This window comes from Polypterus senegalus, chromosome 8 (assembly GCF_016835505.1).
Source record: "Polypterus senegalus isolate Bchr_013 chromosome 8, ASM1683550v1, whole genome shotgun sequence".
Classification (NCBI taxonomy): domain Eukaryota; kingdom Metazoa; phylum Chordata; class Cladistia; order Polypteriformes; family Polypteridae; genus Polypterus; species Polypterus senegalus.
In genome coordinates, this window is record NC_053161.1 from 77,657,506 (window position 1) to 77,677,467 (window position 19,962).

The window sequence follows — 19,962 nt, forward strand, 5'->3', positions numbered from 1 at the left end:
AGAATTTCTAGGTGCAGCCAGGGTTTTGAGGGGATCCGGTAATGGTGGACTCTGTATTGGGTCACTGCTTTTTGCAGATGATATTGTCCTGTTTGCTTCATCAGGCCGTTATTTTCAGCTCCCTCTGAATTGGTTCGCAGCTGAGTGTGAAACGGTTGGGATGGGAATGAGCACCTCCAAATCCGAGACCATGGTCCTCAGCCGGAAAAGGGTGGAGTGCCCTCTCAGGGTTGAGAGAGAGATCCTGCCCCAAGTGGAGGAGTTCAAGTATCTCTGGGTCTCTGGGAAGAATGGAGCGTGAGACTGACAGGCGGATCAATGCGCCGTCCGCAGTGATGCGGGCTCTGCATCAGTCTGTCGTGGTGAAAAAGGAGCTGAGCGTAAGGCAAAGCTCTCAATTTACCAGTCGATCTACGTTCCTACCCTCACCTATGGTCATGAGCTATGGGTAATGACCGAAAGAATGAGATTGCGAATACAAGCGGCTGAAATGAGTTTCCTCCACAGGGTGTCTGGGCTTTCCCTTAAAGATACGGTGAGAAGCTCAGTCATTCGGGAGGGGCTCAGAGTAGAGCCACTGCTCCTCTGCATCGAGAGGAGTCAGATGAGGTGGCTCAGCTATCTGATCAGGATGCCTCTTGGACGCCTCCCTAGTGAGGTGTTCCGGGCATGTCCAATGGGGAGGAGGCTCCGGGGAAGACCCAGGACACGCTGGAGGGACTATGTCTACCGGCAGGCCTGGGAATGCCTTGGGATTCTCCCGGAAGAGCTAGAAGAAGTGACCGGGGAGAGGGAAGTCTGGGCCTCTCTGCTCAAACTGCTGCCCCCGCGACCTGACCTCGGATAAGCGGAAGAGGATGGATGGATGGATGGATGGATGGATGGAGTTACAAACTTGGGCTGGTAACCAAAAAAAAAATAAGGCAGATGGAAAAATTGTACACTTCAGGGGTATCATGACTTAAAGCCCTTATTAATTTCACTTAAGAGGAGGAAATTTAAATAATTTAGATATGAAAAGAGAATGGCCATGGGGCTACTTCCACAGATGGTGTTCCATTAATGGCTAAGTGGGAGGAAATCCAAGGCAGGTTCTGGATATGCTGGGGCCTATACACTGTTACTGGAGTTTGTGTAGTCTGAACTAGCATGCCCAGTCTTTTACCACAATGACCCCAAACAAAAGTGAATATAAAAATGAAAAAAGAAGAATTTTACAATTTGTACCAGCAGTAGTGAATCATACAGTATGTACTTTTCTCATTAAAATTGTTTCCTGGATTTGTTTTATTCTTTTGAGAACGATGAATGCTCTCTGACGGGTGGGGCCATGATCTGTGTCCTGCAATCACAGTTATTGTTGTTGCTACTTTGTAAACTTAAACTTTTTATGCATACCAATTATCTTTAAATCTTTTATTTTCCAACAGTACCACTTTAGCTGAGGTCTTTAATGAACAGTAAAAATGATTTATTGTTAAGGTCAGTTTTAAAGTACAACCAAACCGTTGAAACAAAGAAGTACAGTTTTTGTTTATGAAAAGGAATATAACTTCTTGTAGTCCAGTAAGTGCCAATGGGTTTATCTCTATCTTAATAAAGCCATAAACAGTTAAATGTTTTGAAGTGTTTTCGATATTATGATAATCCTAATTTGGGATGGAAATGAAAACTGGAATTTGACAGTTCAGCTCCGTTATTTTATCCTAATAAGAGCTGATAAGGGTTTGTGGTTTTCTATGCACACAGTATCTAGTTTCATATTTACGATCAAATAATTGAGGAAGACATCAGTGTATGAGCAAAAGCACTTTCAAAGATGAGATCTGGTTTTGTCTTTCCCAGAGGATGCTCAGTAGCATCAACTAAGTCAGTCTAATTTTAGGCAGCTACTATCGTGGATGGATTTTCTAGTATAAACCATTTTTTATGCCTTTTCTATGCCTAGTTTTGCTTGTTCTTTTGCTGATTTTTTGTCAGTGTAAATATACACCTGGAAAACTAGTCACTGGAGGTCTTTGCTCTGACAGGATAAATTGCAGTAGGACATGACCATGCAGTACAATGCAGTACAAGATAAATAAGTCATTTGTAATGCTTAAAAGGCTGGCTGTGTTAATAATACTCTAAGAAATCACAAGTGGATATTCTCTTTTGTAAGATAACCTGAAATAATTAATCTTTTCTCCCCGTTTCTGTAATTTTTCAATGTTTTAGTTGCTGTATTATGCTTTATTTGTGTTAAGGCATTGGTTTGCGTGAATAACATCTTTAGTAGGGGTTATTAGTTTGTCCAGATGACTGCATCAATTTCAGTTTTGAATTTCTGCTTTAGAGTCCTGGTTACTCTTGACACACAGATTTGCCCATTTTTTGCAACCTCATGCTTTATTTATGAACATTGTGACATTACCCGGCTAGGACGGCAGTTGGATTGAAGGACCCGGGGAAAGAGCATCTACAAGGCACTACCTCCCCTGAGACACTAGAGGAGAGCCCTCCTGGGTGGTTGTGGCAGGGTGCGCTGGGACTTGGAGTTTAGTACAGCCCTCTTGGATTCCGTGGGGACTGCAAGGGGTAGCTGCAGAGCCCTATAATGGATTTCCACCACACCTGGGAGTGATTCCAGGTAATACTGATGAGCTACCTGGAGCACTCCTAGGAGCTGAATCAAAGCTGGAAGGAGGTGGATGAAGCTTGCCTGGAGGAGTGGAGGTGGAAGGAAGAAAAGAAGGAGTGTGCTATGTACTGTGTACTAAGGTGCTTATGTACAGTACTGTGCTGTGGGGAGCAGGGAAAGAACTCCCCGACTGTAGTTAAAACTGTGTGCTGTGTGTTAAACCTGAGTCCTGCCTGTGTGTGTCGGGGTTAGGGCAGCTGTACGTGCCCGGGCATCACAACCTTTTTATCTAACATTTAAGTGAATAATGTCTTTCACCTAAAAAAAGTAATAATTGAATAAGCATAAAAGAAATGATCATTTTAATATTTTATTTGAATATTGAATAAGTTCATTAAATTTTTATGTTATTATGTGAACTATACACAGTAATCCTTGCTTTTACACCCTGCAACCCACTGCTACACATTTCCCTGATAGCAAGATACATTAACAAAATATGAAACATGTATTATATTGTGTATAGGGGTTTCAGTTCCTGGAGAAAAAATATAACTGTTTTTGAATTATTGTGTCACTGCATCTACGAGTAAATGTCACTACATTTGCCAACCTACAGTAAGAAGTGATCCAGTTTTTTGGCCTGAAAGTAACTCTACCTCCGATGGAGTTTAAAGCTTCCTCCCTTACCAGAAATTAAAGATATGCTGCGTGACTGCTCAATGGCAGCAGAAACAGACCCCACAGTCTAGAAAAAGTGAGAGAGATCAGAAGTGAAAGGCTGCATGTTTGGTATACTTGGCAGCTGATGATCAAGAAACAACCTACTTTAAAGCCCTTTGAAGGTGACACGTGCAAAAAGTCACTCGTCAGGAAACAACCTGTTTGGGAAGGCTCAGAGGGACAGCAGACTTTAATGTTTGCCTTCCATTTCACTTTGATACTTTGTGTTAGTCTTTTTGGTCACTCAGCTTTTGTGTGCTTTGCAAATAAATGGAAGGTTTTTAATCAAATTTGTATTTAATCCAAACTGTTTCCCTCACACATCTTCAGAGGTGTCCATCTGTTTTATTCATTGGCAATTCCAAGAAGATCCTGTGTGCACGTGTGTGTAAATGGGATGTGACAATGAGTCCAATGTTGTTTTGCACCTTGTGCCTGCTGCTTGTGGGATATGCTATGATTATATAAGATCCTGAACTCTCTCTATATAGTAAGTATACACTGTATACAGTAAGATAAATGGTAAAATCCCTTCTAATAAATAAGCTTATATGAGGGTAAAGACAAAATAAAGGTAAGTGTCACAGTCAGTCAAAATAGAGAACCAAGCAATCTCTTAAAGTTACTTCTGGGGGCATGATGTGTCCAGACCAGGGGCCTCATTTATAATGGCGTGCGTAGAACTCACACTATAACATGGTGTAAGCACAAAAGCGTGAATGTTCGTACGCACAGAAAAATCCAGATGCAGGAATACATAAATCCCAATCAGTGTGAAAAGTAACGCACATGCACGCGCCTACTGCCCCACCCCATCTCCTCCCAGAATTACGTCTCTTTGAATATGCAGATCAATATAAATAGCCCTTAAGATCAGCCTTCTGTGAAAAGATAATGGCAAAACGACGAGGAAAAATAGAACAATTTCAGCAAATACCAAGTGGAGGCAAGGAAAAACATACTTTTTTTTGGTTACTTTTAAACAGTAGTATAAACAACAAAAGGAAGCTGATCGAGTGACATAGCGTGTCGGAGAAACTCGAAAGCTCACAAAGTCGCACATTGCCCGAAATAAAAAAGAAGTCGGATATCAAAGTCGCCATGAAAAGGCGAGTCTTAGCCCACCATCTGGTCTGAGTGCCATATGAAAGCTTATTAGGGTACAGAGAAAAAAATAAGGTACACAGTGGGGAAAAAGCACAAATTGTCAACTTTAATCTCGAAATTTCCACTTTAATCATGTAGTTTATTTTGTCATTAAAGTAGAAAATCATAAACTTAATCTTAAAATCGTTTAATTTACTAGTTTCTCAATTCCCATCATAACTAAAGTAGTATTTTAAATGCTTTGTTTTGTATTTAAAAGTATGTAAATGTAGGTAAGGGATGAGACAAAGAGCGGTTCAACAAACCTCCAATGACGAAAAAAAACTTTGGATGACGTTTTCCCTTGCCCGGACGCGGGTCACCGGGGCCCCCCTCTGGAGCCAGGCCTGGAGGTGGGGCTCGATGGCGGCGCCTGGTGGCGGGCCTGCACCCATGGGGCTCGGCTGGGCACAGCCCGAAGAGGTAACGTGGGTCCTCCTCCCCATGGGCTCACCACCTATGGGAGGGGCCAAGGAGGTTGGGTGCAGTGTGAGTTGGGTGGTGGCCGAAGGCGGGGACCATGGGGGTCTGATCCTCGGCTACAGAAACTGGCTCTTGGGATGTGGAATGTCACCCCTCTGAAGGGGAAGGAGCCTGAGCTAGTGCGCAAGGTCGAGAAGTTCCGGCTAGATATAGTCAGACTCACCTCGATGCACAGTTTGGACTCTAGAACCAATCTCCTTGAGAGGTGCTGGACTCTCTACCACTCTGGAGTTGCCACTGGTGAGGGGCGCTGAGCAGGTGTGGGCATACTTATTGCCCCCCAACTTGGAGCCTGTGCGTTGGGGTTTACCCCGGTGGACAAGTGGGTGGCCTCCCTCCACCTTCGGGTGGAGGGAAGGGTCCTGACAGATGTTTGTGCGTATGCGCCGAACAGCAGTTTGGAATATCCACCCTTTTTGGAGTCCCTGGAGGGGGTGCTAGAGGGCGTACCTTCTGGGGACTCCCTCATTCTGCTGGAAGACTTCAATGCTCACGTGGGCAATGACACCAAGACCTGGAAGGGCGTGATTGGGAGGAATGGCCCCCCGATCTGAACCCGAGTGGTGTTTTGTTATTGGATTTCTGTGCTCGTCACGGATTGTCCATAACGAACACCATGTTCAAGCATAGGGGTGTTCATATGTGCACTTGGCACCAGGACACCCTAGGCCTCAGTTCGATGATCGACTTTGTGGTGAAGAGAGGGGCGGAGCTGTCAACTGATCACCACCTGGTGGTGAGTTGGCTTCGATGGTGGGGGAAGATGGTAGGCCCAAACGTGTTGTGAGGGTCTGCTGGGAACGGCTGGCAGAGTCCCCTGTCAGAAGTAGTTTCAACTCCCACCTTCGGCAGAACTTCAACCACATCCCAAGGGAGGTGGGGGACATTGAGTCCGAATGGGCCATGTTCCGTGCCTCTATTGTTGAGGTGGCTGACCGGAGCTGTGGCCGCTAGGTGGTCGGTGCCTGTCGTGGCGGCAAACCCCGAACCCGTTGGTGGACACCGGCACTGAGGGATGCCATCAAGCTGAAGAAGGAGTCCTATAGGACCTTTTTGTCCTGTAGGTCTCTGGAGGCAGCTGATAGGTACTGGCAGACCAAGCGGAATGTGGCTTCAGTGGTTGCTGAGGCAAAAACTCTGGCATGGGAGGAGTTTGGGGAGACCATGGAGAACGACTTTCGGACAGCTTCGAGGAGATTCTGGTCCACCGTCCGGTGTCTCAGGAGGGGGAAACAGTGCCTCTGGATTGGCAGACCGGGGTGGTGGTCCCCCTCTTTAAAAAGGGGGACCGGAGGGTGTGTTCCAACTGCAGAGGAATCACACTCCTCAGCCTCCCTGGAAAAGTCTATTCAGGGGTTCTGGAGAGAAGGGTCCATCGGATAGCCGAATCACGGATTCAGGAGGAACAGTGTGGTTTTTGTCCTGGTCGCTGAACAATGGACCAGCTCTACACCCTTAGCAGAATCCTAGAGGGTGCATGGGAGATTGCCCAACCAGTCTACATGTGTGTTGTGGACTTGGAAAAGGCATTCGACAGTGTCCCTCGGGGAACCCTGTGGGGGATGCTCCGGGAGTATGGGGTACCGGACCCCCTGATAAGAGCTGTTTGGTCCCTGTACAACCGGTCTCAGAGCTTGGTCCGCATTGCCGGCAGTAAGTCGAGCCTGTTTCCAATGAGAGTTGGACTCCCCCCAGGCTGCCCTTTGTCACCGATTCTGTTCATAACTTTTATGGACAGAATTTCTAAGTGCAGCCAGGGTGTTGAGGGGGTCCGGTAATGGTGGACTCTGTATTGGGTCACTGCTTTTTGCAGATGATGTTGTCCTGTTTGCTTCATCAGGCCGTGATCTTCAGCTCCCTCTGAATTGGTTCGCAGCTGAGTGTGAAGCGGGTGGGATGGGAATCAGCACCTCCAAATCCAAGACCATGGTCCTCAGCCGGAAAAGGGTGGAGTGCCCTCTCAGGGTTGAGAGAGAGATCCTGCCCCAAGTGGAGGAGTTCAAGTATCTCTGGGTCTTGTTCACGAGTGAGGGAAGAATGGAGCGTGAGATCGTCAGGAGGATCGATTCGCCATCCGCAGTGATGCGGGCTCTGCATCAGTCTGTCGTGGTGAAAAAGGAGCTGAGCTGTAAGGCAAAGCTCTCAATTTACCAGTCGATCTACGTTCCTACCCTCACCTATGGTCATGAGCTATGGGTAGTGACTGAAAGAACGAGATCGTGAATACAAGCGGCTGAAATAAGTTTCCTTCGCAGGGTGTCTAGGCTTTCCCTTAAAGATACGGTGAGAAGCTCAGTCATCCGGGAGGGACTCAGAGTAGAGCCGCTGCTCCTCCGCATTGAGAGGAGTCAGATGAGGTGGCTCGGGCATCTGATCAGGATGCCTCCTGGACGCCTCCCTGGTGAGGTGTTCCGGGCATGTCCAACCAGGTGGAGGCCCCAGGGAAGACACAGGACACACTGGACGGACTATGTCTCCCAGCTGGCCTGGGAACGCCTTGGGATTCATCCGGAAGAGCTAGAAGAAGTGGCCAGGGAGAGGGAAGTCTGGGCCTCTCTGCTTAAGCTGCTGCCCCCGCGACCCAACCCCGGATAAGCGGAAGAGGATGGATTAAAGTGGAAATTTCGAGATTACCATAATAAGCTTTCATATGACACTCAGACAGTGGGCTACAACTCGCCTTTCACTGCGACTTTGATATGTGAGATATATATATTTCGGGCACTGTGTGACTTTGTTAACTTGAGCTTTCGAGTTTCTCTGACACTCGATCAAATTTCTTTTGTTGTTTATACCACTGTTTAAACCAACAAATAGTACATTTTTCCTTGCCTCCACTTGGTATTCGCTGAAATTCTTTTATTTTCCCCTGTGCTTTTCCCATTGTCTTTTCACAGAGGGCTGATCTTAAGGGCTATTTATATTGATTTGCATATTCAAAGAAGTGTATTTCTGGGTGGAGTTGGGATGGGACAGCAGGTGCGTGCAGGAACGTGGAAGTTGGCGTTAGCACAGATTTATGCATCTGTTTTTTTGTGTGTACGAACATTTCCACTTTTGTGCTTACGCCATGTTATAGTGTAAATTCTACGCACGCTGTTATACATGAGGCCCCTGGTTTTTGGGAGAAAGTAAAGAGAAGATTAATGACATAATTCTCACTCTCTCTGTAGGAATATTACTGGTACCTTGAAAGCCCTGAAAACACTCCCTATGTGCACATGTCTGACTCTATGTTTTTAGTAACCTCTTGTGTTAAATTTTACTCGAGTTTTGGGGAAAAGTGTAATGTATCATCAGCATCCATTCATCTCCCTATTTCTTAACCTGCTTTGCCAAGTTCAGGGTTACAGGATACAGAGTTTCTCCCAGTAACATTGAGCATTAACAGGAACAAATCAGGTGCCAGTCTATCAAAGGGTACTAATTTAGAATTACTAAGGTGGAAAATGATGGCATTTTGCAAATGTACACAGGATCTGACTGTCAAACCCCTGTGGTTAATTGGCACTAGCTGCTTCTCACTTCACTGCCAATTTGCATCAAGCAGAAGCGTGAGAGCCAGCAGGCACGTTTTCTTGAAGCCTATGTGTGCAAAACTATACAGACAAGATACCCTTTCCAAAAGCAAATCTCCCTTTGCCTTTAGACCCTGAGCTTATCTGATCATTTTTATCTCATTTTTTGCCATGATCAGTGCTAAATCTTGCATGTTCATTCTTGATTATCTTTTTGTCTTGACTATCGGCTGCATTCCACTTAGAACTTTGTGGAAATCAGTTGTTGTTTGGTGCCTGAAAAGAATAGCTCCAAAGTAGTGTCACCTCTTTGATCAAGGCTGGATCGACTATACATTCATTTTGAGAAAAGCTAGAGTCTATAAAAGTGAAAACAATCATTATTTTTCTGAATATAAAAATGTAATAATACAAATGTTCTCATTCTGATTTTGTAAATATATATTTATTTGGTTCTGGCAAATCCAAAATATACTAGCATTGTATCCATTCATCTGTACACCTATTATGTGACCCATTTATTCCAATTTAAAGGTCATAGGGGCCAACGCCTATCTCAGCAGCATTAGCTTCAATGTAGGCAGAGACCCTGAACATTCACTTATTATGGGACAAATTAGAGCCACCAATCATCCTGATATGTCCGAGTTTAGAATCTGGGAGAACAGAGCACCTTAAGGAAAACACACCCTGACATAGGGAGAACATGCAAACTGCACACAATTTATTTATGGATTTAAATGCAGACCCCTGAATCTTTGAGGTAAGAGCACTAATCACTCTTCCTCCATTCCTGTACAATGGCATGCTTTGCCCTGGAAATTCTACTGAAAGTAAGCGTTGGAGAAATTGGACAGGAGACAATGTTATGTGGTTAATTAAAGCTGAAAGAAGCTCAATCTCTGCTTAGTGATTATACATGCAACATTTTGTTGTTGATTATTATAGAGTTGTGTGCTAAAGACAGGGTGGAATTCCGTTGTGGGAGCCAGTGTTCAGTAATGTCGATAATAGCGGCAGGAGGGGATTTTTGGTGGTAAAAAGGATAAGCAGATGTGGATCAGTGCAAGTCGGAGAAGAGAGGCAGCAATTTACCCAAGGTACCAGTAGTATTCAATGACATTGCTAGTGCAGTCTTTGCTAGAGGGGGCCTTTCAAGTAAAAGCAAATAAAAAATATAAATCATGTTTTCTGAATAGAATTTTAGAAGAAAAGTAAAGGAAGGACCCAAGTGTGTGAGTGTGATGTACACACTGATGAAATAATTAAAGATTTAAAAACAAAATGCTAATTGCCGTTGGTCATGGCTCTTCTAGTGTTAATGCAGGGACGTCTGTGAAGACTGGGAGGAAGTGAAAGGCAGTCCAATTGCTATAAACCAAGCTGAAACCCAGCTCCAGCACAAAGTCCTGGTGGAGAAGTACCCCTGGGGCAGAGCTGGACTGAGGAGAAGGACATCAGCACATTATGATACTACTAATGGAAAGCTGAGGGGGAATCTGGTGCTGGGCACAGTACAAGCAGCTATAGAAGAAGAAGAGTATTAGAGCAGTGGCCATGAAGCATTAAAGAGCTTGGATGAATTGGGAACAGGCTATGGAGAGAGAAATCTCCTGGGAGAACATCTAGATGGGTTTAGATCCAGGTAGTCTATGATGTCATTTCATGTCCTTTAAAGTGTTTTTTTAGGGAAATGTGGATATGCCAGTAAGGGGATTTTGGGAACATATCCTAAGCTCTTGCCCCAAGATTTTAAGCAAGGGACGTTAACGTTAGTGACACAATCTAGTGTTCATGTTGATTGCTGAAGCAATCATCATAGGGATTAGCGCCAGTAGGAGCATTCGCTTAAAGATGTGAAGATATTATCTCTGATCATCCAGACAATGCTGACACTAGATATCATCCTTGTTTCTGTTGGCACAAAACAGCTTATCCTGGTTGAGCTCACTGTTCCTTGGGAGAAGAGAATAGACGATACCCAGGAGAGAAAGAAGGCAAAATACCTGGAGCTGTTTGAGTGCCCACGGAACCCATGACATAAATTAAGTACAAATAAAAAACTGAAATTTCTCATTTATATAAGTATTCAGACTCTTAATTCAGCTTTGATTTTTTTGGGTAAGATTCTACAAGGTTTGCACACCTTGATTTGGACAATTTATCATATTCTTCTTGACAGATTCTCTCAAACTCAGGTTTATAACTCGGGTTTGGCAGGTCTTCTCAATGACAGTCGGAGATGCCACTCCAGGGATGTCCTGATTCTATGCAGTCAAATGCATAACAATGACCTGATGCTTTCCTCCTTCCATCAATTCAGACCAGTCTCCCTGTCCCTGCTACTGAGAAGTACCTCCATAAAATGATGCTTCACCATCAGGATGGTACTGTATTAGGCAGTTGACGAGCAGTGCTTGGTCATTGACAGACATAGTGTTTGGAATTTGGCCAAAAAAATTCAATTTTTTGTCTTATTAGATGAGAAAATCTTCTACCACCTGCTCTCAAAGTCCTTTAAATGCCACTTGGCATACTCCAAATAGGAGTTAGCTACTCTACCGTAAACGCCTGAATGATGGTTTGCTTCTACGATCCTTCTTGTTTCCCCATCTCAGCAGAGGATTTCTGAAGCTGTGTTAGAATAACCATTGGGCTGTTCGTCACCTCCATGACCAAGGAACCTTTTGCTTGGTTACTTAGTTTGGAAGAATCCTGGAGGTTTCAAAATTCTTCAATTTCACAAGGTTGCTGTGCTCCTAGGAGCACTCAAAGCTTTAAAAAATGGTTTACATTATTGCCCTGATCTATGCCATACCACGATTTGATCACAGAGGTCTACAGAGAGCTCCTTGGATGTTGGGCATGGTTTAAGTCCTGACATGCAGTGTGAATTTTGAGGCATTATATACACGGGTGTGTGCCTTTCTAAACAATGTCTAATATATTAATTTTGCCAGAGGTGGACTCCAATGAAGTTCTAGATACATCTCAAGGATAAATAAAGCAAACAGGCTGCTCTAGACAAAAATTTGGAGTGCCACAGCAAAGGATCTGGAGATTTCAGTTTTGGATTTTTAATAAATTTACAGATATCTCTGAAAACATGTTTTCACTTTGCCTTTATGGGTTATTGAGTGTAGATAGGTGGGTGAAGTCTCCATTTAGAATTAAACCTTCAACACAATAAAATCTGCAGAATGTGAAGAGGTCTAAATATTTTCTCAATCTACTGTATCTTAGAACTAAGCATTCCTAATTCTGTGGCTGCTTTGGATAATGCATTTCTTTAAGTAAGAGAATGAGAAATATATTCTAAAATCAACTGCAAGACATGGTCAGAAACAAATAATATTAGAAGTGATGTCCTGCTAGGGTAGACTCTGTAACCCCCACCTAAACCCTGACCCGCAACCCTGCATTTGAACAAGTAGGTGCAGTAGATGGATGGATGGTTGGTTGGATAGAAATAATCGATGGACTGTGACTTGGAAGTGTTGAACAGGACTAGTGTATCTAAGGAAAACTCATGGACATTTGGTCTTTTTATCTCATGTCAGCCAAGTGAGATCCAGGCAATGCAATAGTTGCTTCAAAAGAGTATGCAATCATTGTTCTGGACCAAATTTCAATGTAATAGAGGAGACACACTATGTGCACCAAATATTCCAAAACACTCTGTAAACTCAGTATGTCTTAACCACATTTTATTCAAATCATTCAATCCATCTACTCCCATGTTCACTTGTGCCACCCGACTGTTTGTTTCCTGTCCTATCATGTATTACATCATCTTGTACTATACTTTTTAACTTTTTTAACTTTATAACTTTGAATTGCACAAGTATTGACTTTGTAAAGCACCTTGGGATTGTGCACATTTCATTTGTACTACAAATAATATACACATATGTTTTATTCTTTCATTCTTTATGGAAGCACTCTAGGCTTGCATGTTCATGCTGTTCTAGGTTTACTTGCATCCGTATTTATTTTCCCAAAGCATACTGTACAATAAATAAGATGTATTTACTAGCTAAACTCTTAGTATTTGTAGTGGGCCACTTGAACCTTTATGTATTTGAAGATTCTCATTTTATAAATACTTAATAATCTAACAGTTTAGCTCTGCCGTGTCATTGTCACAGTGCCTGATTTCTAACCTAAGGGTTAGGCTATCATTAGCTTTTTGGTTTTTTTAAAATGGATTTTAATGCACGTGCTTCCAAGATAATTCAGGGAGAGATGCATGTATATCCTACGGCTTTGTTTTATAAGGATAGACAAATGCCATTTACACGAAGGCCAAAATATACAGTTCTTCGGGTCATTTTTAAAAACAAAACAAATAAAAAAAAGAGATTAAAAAGGGAAAGAAACACAGGCACTCAAGCAGCTAATACAGGAAGATATATCACCATCCTGAATGATTGTGACAACCATAGACCATATCAGCGCCTGTTTGTTTGCACAATACCTCGTTGCATTAAAAAAGCCGTCCCGGCTGTCTTGGGCTCTGGAGTTGCCTGTTTCATCACCTGACACTGCAGCAGATGTTATATGTTGATAACAGACTTTACTCCATTCCCTTCACATCTAAGATTACCTCTGAAAAAAAAAAATCAAATACATTATGATGCTTCCAGCCATTTATAAAAAAGACAGCAATTTATCCTTTATGGAGTGCTAAATGGCCTTTGTGGCTTTGTATGCATGATCATTTTTCTCTGTCATAATCTATTTATTCTATAACTGGGTTCTCAACATCATCATTACGAATGATAATGATATTATTTAGAGGGGATAAATAGAAGCATTCAAGCGAGCTTCCATTTTTGTAAAACATTAAGTATAAAACAAATTGTTGCCTTTATGATTATTATTATTACTGTTGGTTGTATTATTGTTGGTGCAAAATGAGAAGGATTATCTGCCAATTCCCCACACAGTATAAATTATTTTTGCAAAAATATTGCTGAAGTTAATACCTTCACATATCAGATTTTTAAAATTCAAATTACAAACAAAGTGGGTTTTTTTTTGTCTTCTTTTGTTTTTTAATTAAAACTGGAAAACAAATCATACAACAACCTGTGGGGTATTTTATATCTAAGAATTAATCATTGACTTCATATATTATCAGTCATGTTACAGTCCTGAATATTAAATGTTTGTTTTCTTGATAACTATAGTGTCACTAGATAAAAAATGAAATAGACTTAAAAGCAGGTTTAGATTTAAATTATTGAATTATTTTAAATACTTTTTTCTGCATTACTCAAAGGTATATTTGCTAACACAAAATCTCCACATAAGATAGAACAAACAAACAAACAAAAAACATGAATGTTGCTTTTGATAAATTTAAATACATCTTGATGATAAGACACCAGGGTAATCAATGTTATAATGATACTGTGTGCATCTTGACAGCATGGCACTGTTGTATCAGTCAAAGTCATCAGCAGAATTTCTATAGTGGCACACAAGGGATGGCAGAAACCATGACAAAATACAGCTTCTCATGTGTGTGTGAGATAAGCTTTAAATAATTGCAACTTGACAGGTCTGAATAATGGCCAAATTAGACAGATGGTGTATATTATCATTAAACAAAAATCTGTGGGGGAATTGTTAAATATATTACAAATTGTAGAGATCGAGACTGATGACCGGATACAGAGGTTCTTTTCATTAGTATTTTTTGTTTTGTTTTATCCACTTACATTAGGAAATGGATAGAAAATGTGATAATAAAAGAAATGCTACTCCTTCACTGACTGTTTGCTTTGAAAAGATTGTGTCTCAAGGAAGGGTAATCTTTTTGTGAGAAAAACATGCTGTAGTGACTCATTGTAATTATCAGACATGCACAGTATCTGATGTTATGTTTATCTTTTGGCAAGAAAAAAAAAACTTAGACCAGATTTTGCCGAATCTCTTGTTTTGTCTTCACAATAGCAGTGATAACAAGAACTTTAAAGAAATTAAGGAGCCTAAATCTTGCACTTAACACCCTGTATTTACTGTTAAATGCCTACGTCTAGCTTTATCTTTATGGAGTCATTTAAAGTTAAATGAGGTATGTCAATATTTCAAAATGAGCCGATAGACGGGCCACTTATAAACATGGCTGCTGTGCAAAACATTCCATCCATATTTAACTAGGGTAATTTACATTTATAAGTGAAGTCCTATTTATTGAAGTTAAGATTTCAGTTGTTCTTCAAATACAGTAATGTACAGCTTCTTTTTCCATATTGTTTACTTCTCAATCTTTAAATCTGTCTTCAAGTCAGTCATTTTTATATAGCACCCTTCCTAAAACACTTTGCTTTAAGATGAAAAGGGACAAGCCTCAATAACATGGAAAGAACAGACAGACTGCACTGCACGTCTTGAACTTCACACTGCTAACTATCATGCAGCCAGGTGTTTGATGTTCAGCACACAATTGAAAAAATGATTTTTTGTATACACACCTCTTCTTTTTGCACCAGGATTCTGCACTTCTTTGAATCAGAAGCATCATACTGTTGGCTTCTTTTTCACAAGCTGACAGGATAACATGTAGGCTTCCTTGGTGGCTTTTTCATATTTACCTCCATCCTCCTCAGCAGTGGGTGAATATCAAGATGCAGCATAATGTCTTGTGCTTCATGCATTTCTGATTTTGACCTATTTTGTGCATTTTTAATTACTGTTGACTACCTTTAATTGAACAAATGGTACCAGAACTTTTGTAGCTGTTTGCTGGTGTGTGCTGCATGGCCTCATTTGAAAAACACTTGAACCGAAAAGACAAACCTGAAAATATAAAAAAAAAAACAATTGGTATTATCCATTTTAATACAGGAGATGACATTTACATTCCATCAATAAACTGGAAAGTTTAGAGTGTAGATGTGCACAAACACCTATTATGTTGTGTTGTTACACTGCCTTAAGTTTATTTTTTGTTTATTTAATGTTTTTGTTGTTTTTTTAAATGTAATAATCTTTGTGATGTTCATAGTTTGGCTTTGTCTGTTTTATATTTTTTTCAAATTGTGCGGTGTAGTGGTTAACGTTTTGGAGTACTAATCCTTAGGGTTGTAGGTTCAGATCTTGCAACTGACACTGAATGACCATGAGCTAGTCACTTCAACTGCCTGTGCTCCAATTGGAGCAAAAAAATGTAACCAATTGCATCTCTCAAATTTTGCATTTTGCCTCGAATAAAGGCCTCAACCTAATTATAATGGTAATCCCTGCCTCCTGTATGTTGAGCCAAAGGAGACAGGGCCACCTAATTAAGCAGCTGGGCACTACTAGTATTTAAAGTGAAGCTCCAGTTGCTCCAAAGCTATGGCATTGCTTTTGGTTTGTGTTCTCACTTCAGTTTTTAAATGCTTTATTTCTTACTTCACTGCCATCTCTGGATTCTAGTTATTGGCTTTGTTTTCACCTTAATGCCTTTTAGGTATAACCTGTTTTTGCCCCGTTTTCCTATCCTGTCTTTCTCTATAAAATAAATTATTTGATTATAAAAACTTTTGAATTTGGTCTAGAGATTTTGTAGTTTCCTCTTCTCCTTTTTGTGAACTTCTGATTATTTTGAAAACTTCTTGAAGCTTTAGCCATATTTCTGCGCCAGTGCAGAATGAACCCACAGTTGAATTAAGGATGGATCTGCCCTTTTGTGTTGGTTTTTCCTGCTTTCCTCCTGGGTGCTTTGTTGCGGCAGGGCCAATTGCCGAAGCCCCTCAGCAGGAAACACACTTGTAGCACTCACATACTACAAGAAGCAATATTTTCTCTAGATAATCAATGACATTCTGCTTTTGATAGAAAATTGGGAAAAAAAATGCTTAAGAAGAAAACCCTGAGGGTTGTTAAACATTTTAAAAATAAGTAAATTACAGAGGGAAGCTGAAATATTAATTTGCACAGTATCTGGTGGGGTTGTGCCCCACTGACCATTAATGAAGAAGCAGCCATGATTGTGATTCCTTAATGAAGAAGCAGCCATGATAGCGATTCCAAAGGATAAAAGGAAAAAAATTAAAAGAAAGATGATTCCCGGAATCATTGGAGTAGACTGATGGTTTGATTTGACAATACAGCAGAATCATCATCAGCATGGTAATTGCAAAAGTGTCAATATAAAAAAAACAAAAAACAATAGCTTAAAAATTCAAACATGATAAAGTGGGGTTTCATTTATTTCTTTATTTAGATTCAATATTATGAACAACCCTGTTAAAGACTGACAGTACCAGAGAGAACTTTCTACAAAGGTAAAGAGAATTGGCCGAGAGTTGTGTCATGAGTCTTTGGGACTGGCTTCAGGTGTAAGGATCATAGTGTATGAGCGAAAAAAATATTCAGTAGTAGCTGGAGCTGTTGGAATTAACCACTTTGCTAGTTAGTATCAGAGCTATGAATACAATAAAAAATAGTTGTATGGGAAGACATCACAGATGAGCCAACTGGAGGATGTTTTATTACCCTTATTCGCTGTTAGAATTGTGGTCTATTCTGTATAGAAAACTGATCTGTGGTAATTAACCAAACAGATGATAGAAGCTTGGCAGTATATTTTTGCATCTGATGAAGAAAGGAAGGTCAGGCACTAGCAAGGCTCTCTGAACAATTGAAAGATGTCTCGACTTTTGCAGAAATGTTACTTTTCAAAATTTAGGGTTCTATCAGCCATGATGATAAGGATCATGGCAGAGAACAACTGAAAAATTTTGCAGATCTAGTAATAAATTGTTGAGTTAATCTGTAGATCATTTAAGAATGAGTTCTGTTTTGTTCAGGTGCTGCTTTAGGAAGTAAGTAAAAGTCCTGAGAATTATACACCAATAACAGAATGAGAGGTTGCTCTGAAAATTAGTTGTTCCTCTGGTAGCATGTAGGTATTAAATAGAAGGGAACTGAGTGCTGAACCTCAAGAAGCACAAGAGAACAGAAGCTGGAGAGAGCTTGATATGCCATCAAACACAGCAGAATGCATCTGTCAAAAGAGTAAAGAAAGCATCCACCGACATCATATCCTGTGAGGTCCAGCATAAATCAGATTAAACATGTTTCCATTTTCATTGACCTGATTTTAACCCATAAATGCATTGTTTAATGTACAGTACTTTTCTGTTTGATAAATGGTTGTTAACTGACATTAAGCTTAGACCTTGCAAAAGGCAGAGTTAACAGGAGCTGATTTATATTCAATAAAATCAATAGAGTCAATGTACTTCTTTTGTCACAAAATAAAACAGTGTTTTCACTGACTTTTGGTCAGGAACCTTTATTGAAGAGGACCAGATATTAAATGGAGCAAAGATTGAATTAGAATATATATAATTGAAAATAACTTTCTTTTTCTGCTCGGAGTCGCACCTTAGGAAGCAATTCCCTGTGTCCCTACCTTCAAACAGCAATTGTGTTACGGATGGTTACGAAGAAATCTATTAGAGAGGTTTTACTTTTCTGTTCCTTTAGGCATTGGCTATATAATCTCATTTGAAATATGTAATGCTTTCATATCTAATTTGAATCTATGATAATTAACAATAATGCCACAATTTTTTGTTCCTCTACCCAATCTGTTTGAGAAAAAAATGTACTTTCCCAGCCTCTTTCTTTTTGTTACTGTACCTGTGGCGAAATTCTTAATACCAATTTTTATGATTGGTTCATATTTCATAGGTATGATATTATTAGGATAATTATTTTGTTGTTAATGAAATATTGTTTATTCATTTTATCACATGGCAATATCTAAGGTTGTTGCAGAACAGCAGATGCAGTAGTAATAGCGTAAGTACTATTGTCATATGTACAGAGTAGAGTGAAATCCTTTCTTGCATGTCCAAATAGCATGCAATTTGTCACCCACTCTCTAGCATCATGAAAAAATAAGCATGTTTTTGCAGTACTTCATTTGGTGAGCTATTTTTAAATGTGTCCCCCTACATAAAAGCAAAGGATTATCAGATATTCAGCAGTTCCTATTACTTGTTCAGGAATTCCTTGTCCTGGCCAGAACTGTGATGCTATAAATTAGTAACACCACATGTCCAATGGGTGCACCTACAGAGACTAGTTAGCCATAAATGGCAGTGATATAAAAAAAAACTTAGTACTTACAAAAATGATATAAATTTATGTTTATACCTTCATATGCTGTATATATTACAGAGGTATAATTCAGTACACTGGGTTCAAATCTTGTGCCTATATCTATGCAGAATTTGCATGCCCTGCCTGTCTTCTTTCTGCTACCACAATTTTCCCCTCATATCTCTTGAGACTTTTGTGTTAGGATGATTTGCGATTCTAAATTATTTCTGTGAGAGCGTGTGCATGAATGGGCCATGCAATTACTTTGCTCCCGATAACCTGTGTTAGCCCCTGTGACCCTGAATTGGATTCAGGAACACTGAGAGTATTATATAGGTTTTACAGTTGCACCCATTTGAAAATCCGTCACAGAAAACATACTTTACTTTCAACAGCAGTGCATCTTTGGAATTTCAAGTAACATGATTGTGCCTGATGAACATGAAATAATAATAGTTATACATAAATATGTGAAACACACATGGACATCATGTAAAACATACTTTAAGCAGAGGTTGCTTTAGAAGCAATGATATGTAGGGTTTAAATTGACAGTAAAGTATAAAGTAATCAGTTAGACAGGAAGTGTAATGTACAGTTCATATGTTGTGTAAGAGAGTTCGTGTACTTATATTTTCAATGATTAGAATGTGGCTATGTTTACATTGACCTTATTATTCCATTTATCATTGCTTAATAGCTCATTTGGAAGAACTAATCAAATAACACAGAGTAGTCAGAATGTGACTAATTTGAATTAAATCATAAGGACATCATAAAACTTGCACATCTTTTAATTAAAATGAGGTGTTCTCCATGATTTGGTACCTGACTACTCTCAACAGTTTTTTTTTTTCTTTAATCTTTATTATTAACACTGACAGCAATCCTTAGCAAGCAACGGCAAGTTTTACCATTTCATGTATTTCTCTAGTCTAGTGTCATTAAAAAGATTATATTATTTTTTTCATGTTCTTGATGTCTGAATGCATAGGTGTGTTAATATTTCAAACCAGACTGCACAGCAGAGAAAAAATATGAAGTGTCTCTCACAGACATTATGCGTTATCCGTTTCAATAAGTATCACATATAAAAAATTGTGGCCAATCCGTTTCCAGTTTTTACAGTAGATGTACCCGCAGCTGCATTAGTTCATTTAAAGTTGTAGTTTTTATTTCATTGTGAACAATTCAACAAGTCTGCACAAAGTACAATAGCCCTACTGTGACAGTAGGAGAATGAAATGTTTCTCCAAAAAGAAAACAGTGCGTCACTAGTTTTATTTATTTATTTATTTATTTATATGTGTGAAAGAGGTTGAAAACATAAGCCCAAAATCGAAACCTAAAGAAAAGCAAGGGATG